General features: G+C 29.0%; 1 protein-coding gene across 1 annotated transcript in view; it reads right to left on the bottom strand.

Moving 5' to 3' along the window:
- Positions 1-26,650, bottom strand: part of LOC106641746 (G protein-coupled receptor Mth2) — a 486,490-nt gene that overhangs the window by 242,277 nt on the left and 217,563 nt on the right. The window lies entirely within an intron of this gene.

Raw genomic sequence — 26,650 nt, 5'->3', positions numbered from 1 at the left:
ACAACAATAATAGAAGTCATGGCAGAGCACAGCATGGTCGTGGTGGATATCAACAGTGGCAGAATCGACATTAGCAACAACAACATTATCAAGATAAAAGTACCAATTACGCTAGAAGCGATAACGAAAATCAAAGTACTAACAAATACTTATTTATAGATAACTATATGAGTATTTATAAGAATCAGAGTCTTACTGATTGCGAAGCGAATAATTGTAGTAATAAAATTGAATCGATTTTGGATAGTGATTGTACTGATCACATTATTATTAACTTGGATTACTTTTTTGAATGTATAAATTTACAAAATCCAATCAATGTTAAAATGAGCGATGGAAAAACTTTGAAACCTACAAAAATAGAAAATATGAATGTGTTATTCAAACTAAATGATGAGATAAAAGAAATCCATTGGAAAAACGTATACTCTGTTTAAAAAATGGATAAAAATTTAGTGAGTGTTAAAAAAATAACAAATTATAATAAAATCATTATGGAAAATTATACTCCAAAAATATTTAATAAAACGAATGAATTGCTTATAACAGCATATAAAATAAATAATATGTACAAGATTTTAAGTATGGTAGATAAAAAACTGTCATACGATGTAACACATAATATGAGTCAAAAAGAAAAATATCATAGAATGCTAGGCCATCTTAATTTTGATTATTTAAATATTTTATGTAAGGAAAAATTAGTTGAAGGTCTGCTTAATAATTGAGAGAATTATGACTTAAAATGTGGCACTTGTATCCAAAATGAAATGCATACTACTAAATTTTGTAATAAGAGACAAAGAGCAAATAATGTCTTAAAAATCTTACATATGGATTTGAATGGACCACGTAGAGATGGTTATAACGGAGATGAATACTTTTTAATTATTGTTGACGATTACAGTAAAATTGCTAAAGTATACATTATGAAGTTTAAGAATAAAACTTATGATTGCTTCGTAGATTATATAAATAAATTAGAGAACTTGACAGAAAAGAGAGTAAGAAGGTTAAGATGGTGATAATAGGAAAGAATTCATGAACAAAAGTACTTATGAATTTGCAAAGTATAAAGGTATTATAATTGATTCATGCCCTCCATATGTGCATGAGTTAAACGGGACTGCAAAAAGATACAATCAATCAGTGATGAATACAGCAAGGTGTCTGTTATCTGACGCAAAATCAGATAAAAAATTTTGGCCAGACGTAGTAAAAACGGTAGTTTACTTAAAGAACCGTACCTTAGCAAATACTTTTGAAAGGAAAACTCCATATAAGATTATGATAGGAGTTAAGCCAAACTTGAATAATATAAAATTGTATGGAAGGAAGATATTTGTAAGAGTGCCAGAGGTTAAACGAAATAATAAATGGGATAAAAAGGCAGAACTAGGAATATAAGTAGCAGCATATGAAAGTGTTCGTTATAGAATACTCATTAATAATAAAGTTATAATTGCTAAGCATGATGATATTGCAGAGGAGGATATTAAATTAGTAGTCTTTAATGATGCAGAAAATGAGAATTTTTACGGTAAAGAAAATGATAATAATGATAGCAGCGATAATGATTCGGTTTTTGATGAAAATATTAAAACTGTAAAGAGTAATAAAACTAAAAATAAAAATAATAGTACAATAAAAATGTCTAGTAGAACACGTGAAAAACCAGAAAGGTATAAACCAGAAAGTTATGCATCATGTATTTACGTAAATTATGTTAGTGCAAACACACAAAATTTTAATAAAACAATAAGCGATGAAGAGTGTGTAAATTGGAAAGAAGCTATGGACAAGGAAACAAATTCCATTATCAAAAATAAAACTTGTGATTAAGTAGATGGACCAGAAGATGGGAAGATTATTGATTTAAAATGTGTGTACACCAAGAAATCACATAATAGATATAAAGCTAGATTAGTTGTAAAAGGTTCTTAACAAAAAGAAAAAATTTATAACATGTAATCACCTGTAGCAAAAACACAACTTTTCAAAATTTCATTGGCTTCTTGTTTACAAACTAATCTAATTATTAATTAAATGGATGTGGAATCAGCTTTTTTCAATGGGAATGTGAAATCTGTAGTATATGTTAAGCAACCAGATGGTATTAATGATGGAACAGGCAGAGTATGCTGGTTAAAAAAAGCATTATATGGTTTGAGAGAGAGCCCTGAAGCGTGGTATGAGTGTTTGAATGCATATATTAAAAGTGAAAATTTCAAAATAAGTGAGAATGATTATTATTTATGTTATGTACATGATGGATATAATTCACTTTATATAAATATCTTTGTGGACGATTTATTGATATGTTGTTAAAGTCAAAATAAAATTAACGAAACAAAAAAGGTATTAACAAATAAATTGAATATGAAAGACATAGGTGACGTTAATACATATCTTGGTATAAATATTAATCACGATCGTAAAAGTGGTATAATGACATTAGATCAGGAAATATGTGTAAAATCTTTAGCAGAAAAGTATGATGTAATAAAAGAAAAATTATACGAAACTCCAATAAGGCAAAACTTAAAATATGAGCCTGCACGGTCAGCATCTGAATTTAAAAACTACAGAAATTTTGGTAGGAGCACTTTTATATACAAGCTCAGGAACAAGACCAGATATCAGTTGTAGCGTAAACTATTGAAATAGATTTTAAAAGTGTTTAAATCAAACTTATTACAAATATGCAATCAGAATTTTTGAATATTTGTATTTAACTAAAGATATTAGGTTAACGTACGAAATAAATTTTAAAGTAGATATCTGGACTCATTCTACGGATGCAGACTGAGCAGGTGTTATGGTTGATAGAAAATCAACTACTGGTTATGTTATAAAGCTGACTAATAATGTAATGTACTAGAAATCTAAGAAACAAGAAAGTGTAACAAAATCTTCGACAGCAGCTGAGTACGTGGCGTTATCAGAAAGCGTAGGCGAAATCTTATGGATAAGAGAAATATTAAAAGATTTCTTAATTTTTTTTATGAACTAAGTAATGTTTTTGAAGATAACTTTGGTGCGTTTAGTAATGCTAAATTTAGTAACCATACGAAAAACTCGGAATACATCGAAACACATTTTCACTTTGTAAACGAGAATAGTTCAAACGGTATAATTAATATAGTTAAAGTAAACTCAGAAGATGATGCAGCAGACATTTTTACTAAGGCATTAGGACTCCTACCATGCGTAAAAATAAATGAGCATGGGGAAATAAATAATTCATGACATCTTACATAATATATTTAAATTTATTAATATTAATACTCCATGTATTACACGAGGCATGCTTCCTCAGCAACGGTCACCTAATCACTGAATATGCGTATCGTCATCAAGCATGTATCAATCATGCGACTCGAGAGCTTCTACGCATGTTCAATGCCTACCATCCCAGCACCGCGCGCGTAGTTTCAAATTTACTTATATTCTAACACAAATAAAAGAACATATTGAGTATACTTATGAAAAAAAGAATTAATACATTTTCCTGGTGCTATGAGTTGGTCTATACTGGCTGTTTTGATTGCTGTCATCAAGACAGAACACAATATAAAGTTAGTAAATGTTGTGAAATCCTTTAGTAGTAAAGATGTTCAGTGACTTAAACTGTTTTACTTAAAAATCATGCGCGTATATTATTTCTTTGGAAAAATATTTTTATAACATCAAAGCTATCATACAAAAGTACAATAATCCTAATCAGCACATTGTATTCAGCCCTTGAAACATTGAATAATAGAATTCAAAGTTTTAATTTTGGATCTTCTAAGGTAAGTAACAAGCCACCTGTTGCAGAAATGCTCTGCTTAGTGCGTATTTTTGGAGTTATGCTCGGTGTGGAATTAAAAAATGGCCCTCTATTATCATACTAGGGTATGCATTTTGAAACACTGAACTGTATAACGAGGATTGCTGCTTAATTCAGCAGTAATAAAAAAAATTTATTGGTTATAATAGTAACAAAATAAATGCTGAAGAAGTGTAAAGACTTTTATAATTTAGAATTTGACAACTGTACGAAATTTGGTTCACTCCTTAAGTATAAGATAGTCAACAATAGTTCAACAATGGACTATTACAATGACATTGAAACTAATACTGTTACCTATGAAGTAGAATTTTTTATACTGACGTCTTTTGAAGAAAGCAAATCTAATTTGGTTTACCTTAAAGATTTATAGCGAGTTTGTTTTTGACAACCATCATTATGCCTACGGCGTTACTCACCAAAAACAATTTAAATCACTAAACCACTCTGAATTACAAATGGCAATAACAGTATTTTCAATTATTAAATATAAAGTACACTACATCATAGTGCCTTACAAAGTATAAATTAATTTCGTTGAATACCAGAGCTTACTAATTGTGTACATTGGACAAATGGTATCTTGACCTTTGAAGCGTTTGGTATTACAGTTTTTTATTACAACAGTAAATTTTTTTTGTTTAATAAATAAACTTGAGTCTTTGTAAAAAATTTCTATAAGTATGTTTCAGATTTTCTAACATAAAACATTCTACAATACCGGTGAATAATAAAAAATGAGCTTATACTAAAAAACATTTTTCTTTTACGTTTATGAGAATACTTTTCTTCTATAAGTACATGTTTTTTACTTTTATCTTTTTTTTATTAAAATACAATACTGTGAATAATTTTCACACTATGTATATTTCGTCACTTATAGCATACTATTATTGTCTTATTACTAGTCTACTTAAACTTCAACAACAATAAATAAAAAAAATCAATTTTTCATGAAAAAATTGACTTTCCACACTCGAAAAATTGAAATTTAAAAAAATGGACCGGCTTAAACTCTTTTTTTTTACTTGATGGTAATAAGGATTTGTAAACAAAAAAAATAAGCCATATTTGAATAATATCGATTTGAGGATTCAGGAGCTGTACTATTCTAAAGTAGGAGAATAATTCTAATAATCCGTTAGTATACGTGTTCACCCGTGTCTGGCACTGCTCCATGTCAAAGAAAAAAGTATTGCCACTGTTCAGCGCGTTGGCACAGACATACTAAAGTTTGGTACCACTACTCTCCCAAAATTGGTAGCGCGTGCGCCACAGTGTTAGTACTGTACAGTCGCCACTGTTGGTAATGCAGCTGCGTACTGACGTTCTCTCAGTGTACCTAGGGCGCAAAGTAAAATTGACGCTTTTTGCCCTTAAGCTGCATTTTGCGACCTTATTAACACTCTGCCTCCTTGATTTGCCGGGGTAAGATAAAAGTATATGCGACTCAGACAAGAAAGCATAGTAACTGGAAGTGCGACTTTGTTCCCTATTTTCAGGGAGCAAAAAGCAAAATTCGTGCCAGGTAAAGAGTTGCATGTACTGCTTGTAGGAAAAGTGTTTTGATATCCCTTGCGTATTTACCTCCCTCACTTTCAGCTTACGAGGTGATTTCTTTACAGAGAAGGCCAAAATACTTTTCTTAATAAGCAGTAAATGTATTTTTACCTAATAGGTTGTTACATTTTTCTCTGTTGAATCACGGAAATGCGTCGTACTTTAATCTGTATTCATATCAATTAAAGAGAAAATCACATTTTTTTTAAATAACAATAGAAACTTCAGTTAGGTTCATAAGATCAATGCATTTATGCTATAGGAACGAACTACATAATGTTCTGTCATCAATACCTTGAGCTTCCTATACTCTCAACCCCGCTTCGCTACCTCGCTGAAAAACTGTATCAAACCTTTTTAAAGAGAAGAAGACTGTAGTAGCAAGTCTCCTTAATAAGGGTAACCACGATTAATAAGTACATGGTTATAACCAGAATGACTTGACTTGATACAGACGGTTGTGAGTACTCGCAGAACTCCAATAGCGTCATAGCCACTTATGAGACTTTAATTCATTTTAATACAGGTTATGGATGGTACTAATATCGGAATGCCGTAAAAAGCCTACTCTTGGATATGGAAAAACTCATCCCCTTACGTCAATTTACTTTGACAATAAGCGTATCAACTTAGTTTAAATATGTGAATCGCAGTCCAAGCATCGCTTTTGCTACGGTGTCAAAAAGTAGCTTTTCAAACGTCAAAATCATTTTCATCAAAAACTAAAAAAATAAAGCTAAGTGATTTGTCCAGAAAGGTACCAATTTTTTTGATTTAACCATCAAAATTTTTTGAATGCTCAATCGGAGAGTACGAAATTTAATGTACATCAAGTGCATTGTTTTAACAAGTTTTTCCGTGTGAGCATATTGCATGGCTCATTCTATTGAACACGGTCTACTTCGTGTCCCAGTCAATTATAATATTATGTGAGGAGATACCGATCTGAAAACTTTTTTAAATATTAGGAAGTATTCTGCTAAAGGTACAACAGAATTTAAATCATAAAAAAAGCATCACTTTAGTTTGAGATGCAAAAAAAGGGCTAAATTAGCGTTACGCGAGCTCGTGTCTCACTCGTCAATTTAAGTTTTGACGGCATCCAGAAGTAAAACGCAGCTTTTAATTTTTCTGTGACGTAGAATTCTATAAAAAATGTTCTCATAAATGTATGAAATTAAATTTAGATGTTCCAATTCAAAAGTCTTATATTCTACGGACGTTTTGTACTCTACGCTAACGAATTTATTATATCTTTGCAAAGCATTCAGTTATCGACTAGGAAGGTAGTAAATTAAAATAAAGCTGTTTTGTATACATTATAGGTGTACAAGTTTAGTTTTGATTCCATGCGTCACAATATCAATTTTTTCAACGAATTTATAAAAACCCGTAACGCTATCTCGTAACGCTTTGTATCTTTGTTTAATGGTGGATTATCAACTCAGACAATAACTTTTACAAATTTTAATGGTAAATTCATTATATTAATACAAAAAAAGTTGAATTTTTATGAAGAGCGCCTTTATCTCGGTTGTAATGAGTTTTTATAAGAGCCGTGTAAGACTCATATTTTCCTTAAAAATAAAAATTACGTCGTAAAACATTTCTCGTACAAATCCAGCAGGATCTAATGTATTATAGCTTGTTTTAATTTCTGACAACGTAAACGAAGTATTTAAATGATAAAAAATCTGTATGAAGTGTTTGTATATTCTGTTCCTTAAAATAGCCCGGTTTTGTAAAATAATCCGTATGAAATACATAATGTTAGAAAAACTGTTTTTTCTTGCAGCACCGACTGTAGGCCGCATTGTCGATTGGATATTGTTTCAAAAGATTGAAAGTTAACGGGCTTGTGTTTAACATTGCTCGTGTAACTGTAAATTTGTAATTTATTTTGCTATAGCTATATGCAAAGAGTGAGAGCACCATTACTGTAAAAGGTAATGTTAATATTCTACAAGCTTCATCATCATAACTTGAGGTACAGTGAGCTTTCAAACGAAACGTGACATACTAATTTGTTTTTGTGAGTACGTACGTGTGTGATAAAAATTATTTTTTAAGCTGATTAAAGGCACCTAAATGAATGTGGCTTAAAAAAAATGTTCATGGTCATGACCGTGTGCATGGGTGTCAGGCGTCAGATAAAGTCAGGGCTTACTTTAAAAACGTGTAAAGCTTGTTGTTTATTGATCTCTACCATAAAATTGCAAAGACACCTCATGTTGAGGCAAAGTTACCATATTATACATGATAACATAACTACTCAAAAAAATACATAGCATATGAGCCGGTATCTACTTGTAATTTAATGTCATTTATGACATAAATTATTGAATGGTTTGATGGTAGTATTTTTTGAATACGAGTTGTTACAGCAATTTTAAGTGAAATATGAAAAATAAGAATTACATTTTCATAAAACGTTACAATAGATGAGTAATTCAAAAACATCTTTATTATTCTAGCGTCCTTTTCTGTATCCATTATTCAGCCCAATGATATCAAGATTTTCAGAAATGTTATTTTCAAAAAAATTTTTCCTTTTAACAGCCTTGAAATCTGCTAAGCAGTGGATGTTTTGGCACCTACTATTGCATAAAAACTGTCTGGTCCTTGAAATAATTAGTTTCTGATTTCCTATCGTGTTCTTTGAGATAACTCAACTCCTTTTACCAAAATGTTGGTACAGTAATCAAATTTTGAAGTGATAACATTATGGATTAACTTTCTTTTTATAGTTCATGGACCAAAAATCTTTAATTTTTTTTTTTATCTAGTGAACGTACGCAAAACTGTAAGTGATGTTTTGGCTTTGATACAAACAGCAACTTGTAAAGTGTGCATTGTAACTTTTTGTCATACATTTAGTTGGGATCCCTCATTTTTATGCTAATTCAACAAGGTTTTATGGTCTAACCTTATATAACCTTCACTCTTAATATTGTTATTAAAATTAAGTTCATATTAATGTTTATTTTATCCCTTTCACTGGTTTAAACATAACATCATAAGTTAGTCCAATGCTTTAAAATGTTAAATTTTATTTTCGCATTTAAATACAAGCTTAATGAGCACTTTCAGTCAGTTATGGTGGATTATAACTATTCATTTTTTGTAACAACCTTTGTGATAAAATATATGTTGCATTCTTAATTCTTTAACTTGGTGTCAATTCTCGGTGTCAATTTGCTCCTAGAAAGAAATATCGTACTTTCGCAATTTTTCTAAAATTACAAATGACATTCCAAATTTTGATATCCACTTGCAATAAAAGCTGTTTATTAAATTATGGAGTAATTATTGCACACGAATTTGACAAAAAATTTGTCTACATTACACTCGATGAATTACTTATACTACAGTTATCCTTTTATCACCACTACGATTAACAGAGCCTATCTACGAGGGTCGATTGATAAGTTTCCGGCCTGACCAAGAGATGGTGCCACTAGGCCTACCTTGAGGTGGCGTTCTATAGTACCATCCTTAGATAGCTTGTAGCTATAGTTTCAGTCCGATCGCCATGTTAGTTTAGGTTTGAGAGCACGCTCAACAAGACGCCTCTGTGTTTTTCGTAAAAATGGAAAATAATTTAAAAAAAAAAAAAAAAAATACTCCAAATTGTTGAAAAAAATGCATTTTTTTATTATAAAAGGTCCGAAATGTTTCAATCAATCTGACCCACTTCCCTTTATCAAAAGTTACTCTTTTGCAAGTTTTTTTGTTGCTGTTTTGTCTCGTTCACACATCTGTAACTGGCTTAATTTTTTTTCCATTTTTCTTGAAAAAAAGTCGCATTTTACTAAGTGCAATTTTTTGGGTGCTGTTTTTTGCAAATATCTTTCAAACAAACAATCGCAGCCGCAATTACGTTACACATTCTTATAGCTGGTATTTTTTTGGTATTTTTTTACTTATTTAAAACAAATAGATTGTTGTAAAATATTTATAAACTGAGGTAATTTTTAAAATTATTTATCACGCCATTTGTTTAGTGAGAAAAATATGTTATTAAAATTGACAGGGTAGCTGGTTATATCCATCAACTTTATAATTTCGCAAACTTATTTATGTAACGCAAAATGTTACTTTCAATATTGTCCAATTCAAATGCTTATAAGTCACAATTTTTAAGAGCCATTGGGAATTACGAGTCAAAATTTTTCCCACAACTCTTTTTCGATCGAGCAAATTCTCAGGGATATTTACTATCTATAAAAACACTCGATACTATATGTGGTCACTTGTATGGAATTTCGTCCAAAAGAAGCTTTCAAAGTAGCTTATTCTATTGGTCTATATTAGAAGTAATAAAAAAAAGACGTCAAAATGATCCACCTGTTGCATAATGAATAACAGATCTACCAAACATTTTAGAAAATTACGAATTCTGCAGAAATATATACAGGAGACTATGTCTTTTACCTGACGATAGCTGTGGAGTAATATTTATTACACATGTCAAGTTACAAGCTCTACGACAAAGTACTGAATTTTACATGGATAGTACTAATATTTTTCACTTATTAAGTACACCCCCACTTACTAAGAAGTTTAATCATAAAACCAGCAATAAAAATAGTGGAAAAAGCTTTCAAATAAATTCTTTATACAGCATACTCGAGTGTTAATATTTATATTATGTTGCACCTAGAGAAAAGTTTTGTTAAAACATGTATGCTACACTTCTACTGAACAGAAAAACATTGATAAAATCTTATACACAGTGCACAGTACATAAAAATTACTAAATCAAGTCAAAGAAACTCTTTACTGTAATTGAATCACGTATATTAATATTAAACACCGTATATTGACGCATATTTTGCATATTTATTAGTTATTAGGTATGTGCATGTTTTAGATTGAGTTAGATGTATCCACTACTTGCAGATCGAATATGATGCTGAAGACCAGTATCATAGACTATATATTCAATTCATTCGATACAAATAATGTATTTTCTTTCTATTCACGACGCCTGACAGTAAATACGACAAATTAATTATTTCTATAATATAGCATCTTTAAAATAATAGTTCAAGCTGTTTTTTTACACATTTAAGAAAACAAAAAATACGTTTCAATGATGTACTAGTGAAAAATACCCTCAAAAAAATATCTTATTTCATTTAGGTGCTCTGATTCAAACGATTTATATTCTACGGAGGTTTAATGAATTGTAAAAATTTTTCAAATTTTTTTACAATCACGAGCCAGTGCTGTGGACTTTCAAACTTATGATGTTGGTCTCTTAAAACTATAAATTTAGAGACTGTAATGCATAAAGGTTGGATTATTGCTTAGTTTGTCATACTCACGACTAATCGATGATTTTTTCAGAACCCGTAACGCTCCTTTTTTTTTAGAGGCCATAAAGATACCCATTACGTTATTGTTCGAAAATTCTATTCCTGCAATGCCCAAAAAATTACAACTCATTTTAAAATCAATTTTTTCAAGCAATACAAAAAAAAAATTGAAATTAAAAACCATCTTTTGTTGTATAACACATGTGCACATGTATAAAACAGCAATGCATAAATTAAATAAATTATAAGAAGATCTGGAGAGCTATACAGTGTATCGTCAGTGAGGGTGAGTGGTGGCAGCTATACGTGTGCAGCTTTACGTATGCGTCTTCTGATAGTTTGATAGCTTTAGTGGTATAATATGTATATGTATACATTTTTCAGAAATTTTTTATTTTTTGAGCTTCAAGAATCAAGCTGACAAAGCAAATTATTTGACTGGTTCAAATATTAGGGGGTTGGGGTGCAGAACACACAGGAGGTGAAGCCCCAGTAGTACACACGCACGCATCCACGCACACACACACTACTACACATATACACCACTAACCCTCCAAGAAATATTTAAAATTTAAAAATTTAATAACTACGTATGATTTAAATTTAATATCAACAAAATGATGGACTGGTTGGATAAATTATCAAGTGTTACTCAGGTGGCTCTTTTTTCTTAATGATGTTTTCAAGATTCCAATAAACCTACTTAAAATATACGTACAACATATAGTTTCGCATCACAATATTTTATTGTATGATAAATACAATTTATATTTGGAATTAAAGTATTCAGAGATGAAAATTTCATTGTAAAGATTTTTTTGTAAAAGAAAAATGTACATGCTTGTACAATCGTATAAATAAAAATATTCACTAATTAATATTGAATATTATTATTTTATAGCAGCGATATGGTATTTGGCAAAAAAAATAAAAGTATGAAATTTTTATAATTATAAAATTTGCATTTAAAAATATGTGACAATTTTTGTAGTTATAAAATTTATGGTACGAAATTAAAGGCTGTCCTGTTCTTTAATTTTGTAAAATTTATTTTTTACAAAAATTCAAGATTCTTAAAATCAATGTCAAAGTTACAATATGCATGAAAAATTTTTTAATGTCAGAATTAAGATTTTTTTTTTATGTGATGATATTAAAATATATTGTCTTAAAATATAAGTTTTTTTTATGTTTTTACTTGTTAAAAGTCTAATTTTTAAGATGCATTTTATATATTTAAAACACTAAATTTCTTAGAGAAAAATTAAAAATTATTAGGAATATACTTTGACAAACAAATAATAAAATTGTTAACAATCAAAAATATCTTGCCATACAATGTTTCTAATACTTGCTTGGTTCTCCAAATCATTTTGTATAAATATATTCTCAGGATTTTACATCTGAATACTTATACGTCTAGTTGACCATGAGAAAATAAAGGTCTTTTGTAGTAAAATCCTAATTTTTCAACACCTTGACCTTACGATTTATTGATTGTCATGAAAAAAGCTAGGACTATTAGAAACCGTTTTGTGGATATAATAAACGGTAAAGATGAATCATTACCGGTATTTAACGTGATTCTTGGAATGAAAACTATATTATTATATTTTCACCACTTATGTTTTCTGCTTCTTAATTACATTTAAATAATTTCATTATACGTAGTCTAGTATTGTTGCACAATCCATCGAATATACTCAAGTTTCCTATCAATATAACAGTGGCATCTACTTTTAAATTTAAAACACGTGGCAGTAATTTTTGATGTATATTATTTATAGTTTCTATAAAAAAATGTATGTTTATATTTTTATGAGTGCGATCACTACCTTTATATTTTGCACAATAATAAAAATTTCATATCTGTAGACCATATACTACTTTTTAACGTAAATGGATACTTTGTATTTCATTTATTATAGATTTTTTACACCCATGGTTTATCACTGCCAGTATTTGTGTACGATCGCCTCCTAAAATAAATTATTTTCCACTAAGTGGGATATTCTGATCACATAAATTTTTTAAAGTTTTATCCATTACTTCCAAAGCTTTTTTAGGGGTCATTGAAGCTTTAATTCAAATAATGACTCATTTTTCTCGTACCTTTTTTTATCTGTTTCGTATTATAAAAAAAAACTTCTAATGATATTAAAATCTAATGATAATCGAAATTTTCTATGACTTGTCATTCTTTTAGGTGATAAAATTGAAACAATTTTCGTCCAAGCCATAGATATAGTCTTTTTGTCTTTAAACAAAAAAAAAAACTAATGTCTTGTATAAAAGTGTTTTTTCGGAATCTTCTAAGCTATCTACAAAATATAATTTTGTATCACTATTAGTAATTTTATTATAAATTTTTTTTTCATCATCATTGAGTTTAACATGCAAATTTTTTTCTAAATTAATCACAGTTTCGTTATTTTCAATATTCTTAGATTTTACTGTTTTATTTTTTTTTTTTAAATTAAAGATTTCATTTAAAAGTAATGAGGAATTATTTTGTTTATCGTCTTGTCAATCGTTATAAAAATGTTTTGGAATGACTCCCAAATAGTCTTACCACAAATGTCTTCAGATATTATAAGCCATGCGAAAAGTTTCCTCAGTTGATATGGCAGCATAACGTTAAAAGCTTCTATAAATATTTTATATATTTAAGAGTCGTGTTCAACTAAACCTAAAGCAATAGCAGTATTTCTGAGCGTACCGTAATGTCTTTTATTAACTGTTTTCAAACTTTCGAAAGATTCAGCTCTACTTACCAGATTTAGAATTAATTTTAAAAAAAAGACACTTAGGGTCATTATGTGACCCAATATTTAGTCACGCTATTGTTAAATTACGTCTAACTCTTTTTCTTCTAATCGAAGTTTTTACTATCAAATAAAAACAGTAATATTCTGTAATATTCATGTACCTGAAATTTTTAGGTCAGTCGAGGGGGGTCAAGGAAGAGCGAAGGGGGATCGGAGACTGAATTTGGTCTTACAAATTTGGCCAACCCCCAGCGTTAGAAGTTTAAAGCTTATTTTCGTTAATCTTGAATAAAAAAAAAAAATTTAAACCCATTTCTAAACGATACTACATCTCTAAGACACGAATTTAATGAAAAAACTTCTGATGAATTATGTATTGTATTAAATAATTATTATTTAGAAAAAACTATTTCAAAAAATAAGATATTTGAATCCTCAAAAAATATAAATAATATTTGAACAAAAGGTGACAATTCAATAAGTAATAGGTTTAACATAAAACAAGGAAGGTCTTTTGATAACTGAATAGCTATTTGTACTAAACCAGGGATGAGTAGAGAGATTGCTAACGCCAATGCTACGGCGTGAGACAACTTTTTTCCACTGATCAGGGTGACCCGCCACGGCCAGCCGTCGAACCAAGGCGCACATTTTTCGAGAGTGCGAGACTCGTATCAAAGAGCGTGCGCCTGTAAAAAGAGAAGTGGATTTGCGTGGTAATAAGCATATAGGCGCACATTTTGGCGACACGTAGAAGGGGTATACCGAATGTGTGCCTACGAGGAGAGGAGTGGAAATGTTGACTATAGCTATATATCTGAGCGCACAGCTAAAGCAAGCGACGACATGAGTTTTTCTCTTTTGACTGCAACCGAGTTTATGCTATATATATTTAACTTACTCTTGCTCTCTCGCTCTTGCTTGAATGTTATGTATCAACCTTACATTAGATTAAGTCATGAAACTAAATGTTTATAATTTTATGCACAGAATTTGATATCAAAACATTTTTTTTATTTTTTTCATACGTTTATACTTAATTTGAAATCTAGTATTATTTTTAAAAAATGTTCAGCTAATTTTTTTAAGGATAGCAGTTCAGCTATATAACCACTGGTTAATTATTTTTCCTCATCATAATTGTTATGAACTGTAGGACAAGCCCCAGAGGTTATCGATGAACATATGTGACTTTAAGATCTCCTTCCCTCGAAGTTTCGATAGCTAAGGTAGCAAGGGCTTATGCCACCACTTGTCTTGTTTTGCTATCTGAGGATCGATTCCAACTGTCGGCAAATTTTTTTTTTTCACGTGATTCATCATTCTAGTTTATTTTCTTTTTATATATGTTTTATTGAAATTTATAACATTAAAAAACCCTTTTTTCCCTATATGTCGAAATATATTTTTTTTATACTAATTATATTAAACAATTTCATAAGCTGATACTTATCGTTAGCATGGCCATTTCGGAATTTCGTAATAATAGAATAATTTCTCAGGATATGAGTATAATTATTACATTTATAACTCCCAAGAAATTACTAACACAACTCATAATGTAAATTATTAACACTTATACATAATTTTTATTAATTTTTAATTTTTTTTTTTCTAAGAAATGATTAAGCTGTTCTAATCGATATTTTTATCTATCTATACAATAATCATAATTTTCGAAGGCACAAAAAAACTAACACAAAACTCCCTAAACATTTATTTTCCGTCTTTTGTTGTAAAAAAATTTAAGGTATAGCAGCTATACTTATTGTGTTGATTAAATATGTCATTTCAATGTCAATTCCATAATATTGTTTCCAGACCAAACTTTTAATTAGCGTTTGTGAATGTCAAAACTTGATACCTTTAAAAATTATACAACAAAAATCTGAACAGTAATGAAAAACAGATCTTATATATCAAGTTAACTGTTACGTTACTTAAAATTTTTACCTGGTAGTTACAACCACTTGTCACTTACATTATGAATTTCAAAAAAGTAAAAGTTTACAGCTTCAACACAATTTTCGATAATGTATAAGATCTGTTTTTAAATTGTTTAAATTTATAAGTTCTAATAATTTATAATCTAAGTTATGTTAACAACTTCTTGGGAGTTTTGAATGTTATAATTATACTCATAGTTATACTCATATCCTAGGAAATTATTTTATTATTATGAAATTCCGAAATGGCCATGCTAACGATAAGTATCAGCTTATGAAATTATTTAATATAATCAGTATTAAAAAAATGTATTTCGATGTATAGGGAAAAAAGGGTTTTTTAATATTATTTATAAATTTCAATAAAACATATATGAAAAGAAAATAAACTAGAATGATGAATCACGTTAAAAAAAAAAATTTGCCGACAGTTGGAATCGATCCTCAGATAGCAAAACAAGACTAGTGGTAGCATAAGCCCTTGCTACCTTAGCTATTGAAACTTCGAGGGAAGGAGATCTTAAAGTCACATATGTTCATCGATAACCTCTGGGGCTTGTCCTACAGTTCATAACAATTATGATGAGGAAAAATAACTAACCAGTGGTTAAAAAGCTGAGCTGTCATCCTTAAAAAAATTAGCTGAACATTTTTTCAAAATAATACTAGATTTTAAATTAAGTATTAACGTACGGAAGAAATAAAAAAAATGTTTTGATATCATATTCTGTGCATATAATTATGAGCATTTAGTTTCACGATTTATTCTAATGTAAGATTGATACATAACCTTCAAGCAAGAGCGAGAGGTATACCCCTTCTACGTGTCGCCAAAATGTGCGCCTATATGCTCATTACCACGCAAATCCACTTCTCTTCTTGTAGGCGCATGCTCTTCGATACGAGTCTCGCACTCTCGAAAAATGTGCGCCTTGGTTCAACGGCTGGCCACGGCGGGTCGCCCCAATCAGTGGAAAAAAGTTGTCTCACGCCGTAGCATTGGCGTTAGCAATCTCTCTACTCATCTCTGACTAAACCTAAATAATTCAAAAACCTATTAGTTGATAGTTTATATCAAGCAGATGGGAATAAATTATTCAAAATTTTGCTCTTTTTTAAAACGAAGTTCTTTATGTCGCGTTACTCGGGGGGCTGGAATTTTAAAACCGACAGATTTTTTTTTCTTTTGAATCAGAAATCTCTTCCTCTCAAGTTTTTCCCCTCACCCCGTCCCCCCTCACCAAGTGTTCTCTACACACTTCCCCTCTCTTAACTATATATGTACATTTGTCAACCGTGCCGTCTTACTCTTCTGCATACCTTTACCCACCATTCCACCTCACACTCCCAAGCAATTAATTTTTTAACAAATTTTAATTTTATTTCCCCACAGTAATTTTTCTTTCACTTTAAATTTTTTTTTCTTTTACAATTCTTAAAAAAAAAAAAAAAAAAAAAAAAAAAAAAAAAAAACATTTTCCAATAAAGAGATTTGAACCCTCGACCTTCTGCATGTCAGTCCTGTACCTTACCCACTCTGCTACGAGCGCTGCCGACTATAGAAGTCAGTTTCTTGTACTTATCGTGTAATTCGTAACTATAACATTCCATTTTTAAATGTATTCACTGATAATACATTCAATTATGAATTTGTTTTACAAATTGTGTATTTGTTTTCTAAATAATACATCTAAAAAAAAAAAAAAAAAAAAAAAGAAATTTAATTAGCATAAATATGGTTATGTAGATTAAATATAATAAGGCGCGTTATTACGCATTAAATATTTATATTTTCATTAAACCTGAGGTTTTTTTTGCATTACAGTAATGCTAATAATTACTGTTATAAATGAAAAAAGGTAATGAAATTAAATATGGAAAAAAAAGAAACGAAATATGAAAAAATGAAATATGAAAAAAAGAAGTAATGAAATTAAATGAAATTTGAACAAATAAAATAATATATTAAAAAATAATGAAATGAAATATGAAAAAATAAATGAAAAAAAAGAAAAAACAAAAGAATGAACATAAATAGAAAAATATAAAAAAAAGAAATAAAGGAAATACAAAAGAATGAAAAAAAAAGTAATGAAATTAAATATGAAAAAAAAAGAATGATATATGAAAAAAAAGGAAATGAAAAAAAAAAGATTAAATATGAAAATAAGAAAGAAATTAAATAAAGGAAATACAAAAAAAAAAAAAAAATGTAATGAAATGAAATATGAAAAAAAATAAAACAAGAAATGAAAAAAAAAAAAAATAAAACAAGAAATTAAAAAAAAAAAAAAATAATAAAAAAAAAAAAAAAAAACAACAACAAACCAGGGGGGATAAATGGGTCATGGGACCCACGGTAAGAACGAAGTTCTTTGAACATGACGAGTATAAAAACACAATTTCTCAGGTAACAAGGGGGTCGCCAGACCCATTGAAAGAACGAAGCTCTATAAACATTAATACTGCATTCATGTAGTTCACTAAACAAAAACTTGAAAAACGAATAAAAAAAAAAAATAAAAATAATAGTTCAGTACTCACGATGGTTAAACTTCGTGAGTACTGTATTTATGCACGACGTTCTCACGAAGTTCAACCATCGTGAGTACTGAACTATTATTTTTATTTTTTTTTTTTATTCGTTTTTCAAGTTTTTGTTTAGTGAACTACATGAATGCAGTATTAACGTTTATAGAGCTTCGTTCTTTCAATGGGTCTGGCGACCCCCTTGTTACCTGAGAAATTGTGTTTTTATACTCGTCATGTTCAAAGAACTTCGTTCTTACCATGGGTCCCATGACCCATTTATCCCCCCTGGTTTGTTGTTTTGTATGATAAAGACTATTTTCAGTCGAGAACAAAATTGATCATGGTTAAATATGTTGTAAAGTAATGAAATTTTTGTCAATTTCACTGTTTGGAATAAATATTTCAAAAATGTAAGAATTCTGAAAATTATGTTGAGCTCATGTGTTATCAGAAGAATAGTATTTAATGATAACTACAAAATCTTCTATTTATTAAATCTAAAAAATCGAAAAAAAATCTGAGCACAAAAAACTGAATGATTGATCTAATAATGAAAATTTAACTCAAATTTTAAATAGTTTTCTAAATAAAAATGATGATTTATTAGTAAATTCTTCGTTATATGGTGAAATGAGTTACAAGTGTATGTGTTGTTTAACACTATTTTGCCCAGAAGAAAGAAAAAATTTAACGTGTTGTCATAAGGAAGAACTTTGTCTTATTCCGTTGAATAAATATAATTTAAAATTTAAAGACGTTTTACTTCACAATAAAAACTGTAAAATACTTATCAGGTACAACAACAATGTGTTCAGTGTTGCATCTTTGATAAGTAGAAAATATAACAAAAAGAAAAAAGGTATGTATAATATTTAAACGTATAGACGAATTTTTTTTGTTGCGCAAAACACATTCAATTCTGATCCTAATTAAAAATGAAAAAAAATTATATATATATTATATTGATAAAATTGCTATGGATGTTAGGTTGAAATTTATAAATAACAGTAAGATTTTTAAAAAGCATTGACAAAAATAATGAAGGGAGATCCAACAGCAAAAAAAAGTACAAAGATTTACATTAAATCACAAATGTCAAAAAACTACCAAATTATAAAATGATTTTCTTACAAAAACCAGCCAGCAAAAACATACATACATCAAACCATTTCTACACGCCAATCGTGAACTTTTAATCCTCTTTTAATTCTAATTTTCTTTAGCACAATACGTTAAATGCAATAGTTATGTTTGCTGTAATTATAATAGCTTTATCTTTGCTTTATCATCTAAAAGTAACACTTATCAGTTTTATAACTTTTACTTTACATTTATACATACCTTAATTTCAGAACTTATATTTTCTTATCTTATCTCTTTTTTTCTACTCTGATTCATATAACGACTACAGTGTATATTTGTATAGTTAACTTCAGTTATTCTCCTTGCTTTATTGTAATAAATCAGATACGTCTCAACAAGCAAAGAGCAAACATCAATTGCGCTCTGAGCTCCGCTAACCGCTATTGTAAATACATACGCTATTAAATAAACGCTATTTAAACTACTATCACTCAACAGTTTATTGATCCTCAGTAATTCCCGAACAATCGATATTAACATCCCCGCGTTCGTCAAGCATTTTTTGCTTGAACGTAACACCATTGACTGCAAAATGCGGTACTATCATAGTATTAAACTCTGGACTTCCAGAAAGCTTCAATCTTTATTAACACCAACAGAATTTAAAAACGACGTTTATCCTAAAGAAACATTTTTAAATAAACTCATATTATATTCCATAGTGTTTCTATTATTTCTTTCCTTAGGAAATTTAGGATGGAGTATTGGTTATTTCAAAAATTACTCAAATAAGAGTGAAAAACCAACTTTGTTACAATATTATTACTAAAGACTATCTTACAGACCAAACAGAATTCGTTTTAATCTATTATTGTATAAGGTACGGCTGACGTAACAACTTTTTAATTATTCTTACATCACGATTAAATATAACTGTTTAAAACGTTTGAGAAATAATCAAAAAAATTTAAGAATCAAATGTTATCAAAGTTTATTAGACGCAATCGATGATAGTGCATCAAACATTTCTAAAGATCTTGAGACAAAAGAAAAAAATTAGAGATTTTTTTATACTATCATCTACACACATTGGCAGTCCAAGATAAATGCAAAAACATTATCAAGATGCCATGTCTCTACTGAGAAAATATGGTAGACCAGATTTATTTGTAATAGTAATATGTTATCATAATTGGAAATAATTAAAATTGATTTTATCAAAATATCCTAAAAAAATTAAATATTCCAAACATTACTGTTAGACTATTCTACTCAAAACTAATGTCAGTTTTAAATAACAACATCAAAAACAATAGAAATGTCGCGCTTATTTTTAGAGTGAAAATCGCTGGAGTGCAAAAAACTTTGTCAATTAAAAATTAGAAAGCAGTAAAAAAAGTTATCGGCTTCGGCCAAGAGTCAAGAAAGAGGCCTAGGTTCGACTCCTGGCCGAAGCGGATAACTTTTTTCACTTCTTTGTAATTTTTAATTGACAAAGTTTCTCACACTCCAGCGATTTTCACTCTAAAAATAAGCGTGACGTTTCTATAAAAAATATACATAGCGTAATTTAGATGAAAGAGGTCACTGTATAATAATTTGACATAATACTAACCCATCGATTAATAACATCAATATCTACAATATCGGCGTTCAACCTAAAGACACGCCTAAGCAGAGCTGTGGAGAAGGGTGTCCGCCGAGACTTCGGTGGCGAAGTTGTTTAATGCACCTTCCCGGCAAGAAGGAGGCCCAGGTTCGACTCCTGGCCGAAGCGGATAACTTTTTTCACTGCTTCGTAATTTTTAATTGGCAAAGTTTTTCTTACTCCAGCGATTTTCACTCTAAAAATAAGCGCGACGTTTCTACAAAAAATATACATAGCGCAATTTCAAATGGAAGAGGTCAATGTATAATAATTTGACGTAATACTTACCCATCGATTAATAGCATCAATATTTATTAAAAACAATATATTCGATAAAGTATTATCGTACGTCTATACCATCAAATTTCAAAAACAAGGTCTAGCTCATTCACATAAAAATAACTTCGCTTGCTGATAAAAAAAATTATTACATCCAAACAAAGTGATGAAATTATTTCAGCTGAAATTTCTTCTGGTATTTAACACACTCTTCATGGACCTCATACAGAACCAAGTCCGTGTATGATTCATAAGAAATGTACAAAAAATTTTTCGAAATCTTTTACAAACGTAACTCTGATTCAACCTAACCTTAATATATGAGAAAAAAATAATACTTCCAAACAACCTGTTTATAAACTTTGGAGCAAAGATTAAATTTTAGTAGATAATTCAATGGTTGTACCGTTTAATAAACTTATTTATATAAAGTATACGTCATATCAACGTCAAATTCTGTGATTCTATTCGAAGCATAAAATATATTTATGACTACATACATAAAGACTGTGACAGAGCATAAATCAAAATTTTAAAATTAAAAGACGGAGATGGAGAAACATTTGATGAAATTAATAGTTACGTTAATGCTAGACAGTAGGTCCAATGGAAGCAGTTTGGAGATAGCAAGAATTTTTGATTTGTGGTAGAAGTCATACAGTTGTAAGTTCAGCTGTTCATCTTGAAAACAAACAGAAATCGTATTCAAAGAAAATAATGTTGGAACTGTTGTAAAAAACTATGGGACATAGGTGAGAGCATGATTAAGATTAAATAAACATGATGACTTTGCAAAATCCACGAAGTATGTGAGCATTCCAAAATACTAATACATTAAAAAATTTGGCAAAGAAGAAAAAATTTCATAAAAAATACTACAATAGGTAGATTAAATATTATACCTCCAAAAGATCATGAACGATTTTTTTTCAACTTGATATACATAAAATAACTGGTTTGACACTGTCCAAAGATATTTTAACTTATAAGGAAATAATCCATCGAACTTTCTAAGATACTGGGTTTAATAGATACCATCCTCAAAAAAGCAATTGCGGTTATGCTTTCAAATCAATTAAGACAGTTTTTTGGTTGGTTTTTAATAAGAAAAAACGATCGAGATGTTATAATATGGAATCAATACAAAGAATTTTTTACGGTGGATTTTCCTGATAATAAAGATAATTTAGCTCTTTTACGTATAAAACAATTTTATAATTAGAAGATAAACCATGTTAGTGTTATAATTTACCTACACCAAGGAAAATAAGAAAATTAAAAAGACGATCTAGATAATGAAATACGTTTCAGTAAAGTAATGTTACTTAACTTGTTAACTTAATAATAAAATTTTGGGATAATAATTGAGCAAACTATTAAATCTTCATTTTTATGGAACTCATTTAAAGTTTTAAGGCTAGAAATCAATATTCGTTCTAACGATAAAGAATTTTCAAAGTTATTATTAGAAATTGTGTAAGGGTAAATAAAAACTTTTAACATTTCTTAAAATACATCAAATAGTCCATGTTTTTCAATAATTTTTAATGTATATAACTATTCGATGAAGAGTGTTATACTACATCACATAACAAGTACCCCTGTTATTAAAATAATAAAATTTTCAAATATTTCACTGGAAAAATTAAAATTTACTGTAGTATAGGTAACGAAACTTATAAAAAGTTTATTAATCGGACGATGGTATAAATTTTCTGGTGGAAATATTAAACAATAATCGTAAAAGATAACCACCTCATAAAACAAATCTAAAAATTGGTAAAATAGTAATGTTACTTAGAAATTTAAGTACACATGATGACGGTGTAATGGAACATGCTTACGAATCACGAAATTGTTACAGTATAATATAGAAAGTGAAATAATAACCGAAGAAAAAATTGAAAATAGAGTTTTCATTCCAAGAATAACCTAAGACACAGGAAACACCTCAACATTACCTTTCATTTTATATCGTAAACAATTTCCAATCGTTGTGGCATTTGATATGAAAATAAACAAATCTAAAGGTCAAAGTTTTTATAATGTAGGCTTGTACTTAAAAAAATCTGTATTTTCTCATGCTTAATTATTGGGATTTATCAAAGTGCAAAAATAAAAATAATTTATTTATTCAATTAGAAACAAGAAAAAACACAGAAATAGGAGATATTGTTTGGAAAGAGATTTTTACATCATTAGTTAACTTTACTTAATCATTTTTATAAATAAATCATCAATATTTATGGAGAAAAATTAAAAGTTATTTTATCTATGAATACCTTATTATTTAATAAGTATACACGACATGATGTATTATTTTTTTTTATGATGATACATTTTCGTTAAAAAAAATTTATACTTGAATTTTTCAGAACAAAAAATCTCTGATGTTTTTTACAAAATTTAGTATAATATAAGGGCCTAGTGAACATGTTATAAAAATAATTACTGTCGCTGTTTTTCAAATAGTTGGTTAATTTTATAATCATTTATATTTTAAAATGCAGTTATAGAATTACGGGTTATAAAACAATTATTGTCGTATTTTTACTTTGTCAACCAATAAATCTAAATTTAACCCGTATACGTTGAAAAAATAGGTAAGAGACAGACGGGTTCTTTTAATTACGAAAATATACATAAATATACGTAGAAGTTATGGATATACCAGAAAAATGTAGAAATTTATAATATACATAAAACAAATACAGATATATATATATTTATATCTATACATACATCATTTCAATTTATATTATAATTATTAAAACCTAATTTTATTTATACTATTGCAATATATACGTATTCGTACTTACGCAGTCAAACATAAATTGTAATTGTATGTATTATATATACTGATGATATTGGAATTATGCTGACAGTCAGAGTAATTTTTTCGTATTATTAGTATACATCCTTGAATCGTGTAATGTCTGCATAAAACCTATTCTATAAATGTGTATATGAGAGAAATAAAAAAAGCACCAAGGTCACTTTAATGTGTAAAAAACAATTTTTTTTTAAAGGCACTGTCCTTGGGCAAAGCCTGTGTTGTTCTCCATACCCTCTGAAACATTAGAAAAATCGTGTGCTTGAAAAATATCCACGGTAATTATTTTTAGTAATGTTTTTGTAAAATTGATGGTTTGATAAGTAACCCTTGTGGAGTATCGGAGGTATATTTTTATAAGACTGTAATATATTGTAAATTATAAAAAAAAGAGATACGCATTTTTTTCATGGGTATAGAAGCATTTTTAGGTTGTATGAACAATTATTTAAAACTACCACTGAAAAAAAATCTTACTTAATATCTCTAAAATATTAAATATTGATATAATTTAAACACTTAATTATTTGTTATGAAATGGCAGTTTTATGACCAATATTTTGACATTCAAGGGTTGCAATTCTTAATTCTTCCAAGTACATTCTTTTGTTTGTTTAATTTTTCAAACACAAATTTGCTACTTAGTGAATATAAGGGTAGTTAATCCCCATAAATGGACTTTTTGATTAAATCCCCAAAATACTTTGACACTCATTTATAATTTTCCTAACAAAAGACTTTAACTTAATTTAGGTGAATTTAAAAATTGGGTATTCTAAAAATTTGTGAAGTAAATAAATTTTTTTCTCGAAATTATGCGTTGCAACTCTTTAGAGTCCAAAAAATCGTCATAGAACTGCCATTTCATAAAAAAATGAGTAGGCGTTGCAGTTACATGATTAATAAATTTTTGTAAACATATTAAGACAAATTCGTTTTCAGGGGTGGTTTTTAAGAGTAGTTTTAGCCCCCTAAAAATGCTTCTCCACTGATGGAAAAAAACTAGATACGTTTTGATCCTAAAGAACTGGAAATCAAATTTTAAAAAAAATTGTTATTTACAAGATACGTGTCTTTTTATTGGCGGAAAAGTATTTTTAGGGGGTGAAAACAATTCTTGAAAGTCATCTTTAAAAAAAAGTTTTTCTTTATTTGTCTAAAAAAATGTTTTATCTAATACGTATCCCGTGTTTTTTATGTACTACAACGTATTACAGTTTTATTAAAATCGGCGGTGGGCACCTCACAATTATTCCTTGTAGATTATAATTTAAAAAACAGTACCAAAAATATGGCCTTAAATTTTTTCCAAGTACATAACTTTCCTGATATTTCGGAGGATATGGGAAAAAATACAAACTTTGTCTCGTGACTGCCGAAAATACTTTTTTTCTGGCTTTCTTGACGGTCTTTTTTTTGTAGAATAACTTATATTTGTATTATTCATTTAACGCAATAATGTAAGTATACAAATGTCATTCTAAAAAATTTATTTGAATCCAAACGTATTTGACAAAATTTATTAATTTGCATCCCTTATAGTTAATTTTGTGCTTTACTCCCGCTGAAAAGGAAGCTTGGTACGTTTGTTAGCTGATGAGTAGGTTATTTTCGTGTGCATATTATATCTATAAACAAAAAGCTAGCGCGCGCACACACACACAAACACACACTCACACACACACACACATATATATATATATATATATATATATAAGCACAAAAGTTGATTTATAAGTCAATGGATTTTGCATAGGGTAATTTGTGCAAAACACACAATAAGTATTGTTGTTGATGCTAGTTAAAACTGTTATTTATTTACACTATGTACAAGATATTAAAGATAATTAAATAATAATGTGTACATACACAAATAAGCATACCTGAATCAACTACAAGTACACTTTTGATTCTAACGGTAATCAGCAAAATGCTGTGAGTTCGATTGCTCAGTGTCAGCGTGCTTACTCAGCTGACGTGGCTAATACGACTGACAGTACAACAGCTGCTTGTCTTGAAAATTTGGCGCTGTCTTCCGTCGCTTATAAGTTTAGACCTGTCTCATACTTACATATATATATATATATATATGGGTCAATCTACTTAAAATGGCATATTCCAATAACCCATTCAATTACATAGTCGTTGAAAGATATTTCGATCTGGAAATGTTTTCAATTATTTAAGGGATGTTGACTGCTAAAAACAAAACAGAATGTATGCCATAAAAGAATATTTCTTTAGTTAGAAATGGGAAAAAGGGCTAAGTTAGCGTTACAAGCTCATGTTTCGTTCGAAAAGTTGTAGTTTTGACGATGCCAGGAATCAAAACATGGAGTTGTTAATTCTTTCACGGTACGGGATCTTAAAGTTAGTATAGCAAAAAATATTTTCATGCATTTTAGACAGCCAAAAAATATTGTATTCAAAAGTTGCATGCCGTTAAAGTTTCAGGACTGAAATCTTATAAATTTAAAATTTTAACGGAAAATACTCTCACAATTGCACGTGATTGAATTTGTGCATTTCAATTAGAACATCTTATATTCTACAAGTATCAAAAATACATCCTAATAAGCCAGTTATACAAGCTCGCGAATTTTAAGATTCTGTCTCCCAAAATAAAAACTAAGATCCCGTAACGCTAATGAATGTTATATATTTTTTTTAAGCATTTGAGTATCGACTTGAAACGTGGCTGGTTAAAATTCAACTATTTTACATATAATATAAGTGCAGTGGAAAAGTTAAACTAGTGTTTGATGCACTACAATCTCGATTTTTTGACGATTTTATAAGAGCTCGTAACACTATCTCGTAACGATACAAAACGCATTGTATTTTCACT

Source organism: Copidosoma floridanum, unplaced genomic scaffold, assembly GCF_036245765.1.
Source record: "Copidosoma floridanum isolate Cflo_tuat_1 unplaced genomic scaffold, Cflo_Japanese_pri ptg000034l, whole genome shotgun sequence".
Classification (NCBI taxonomy): domain Eukaryota; kingdom Metazoa; phylum Arthropoda; class Insecta; order Hymenoptera; family Encyrtidae; genus Copidosoma; species Copidosoma floridanum.
This window is presented reverse-complemented; position numbering and strand designations above follow the sequence as displayed.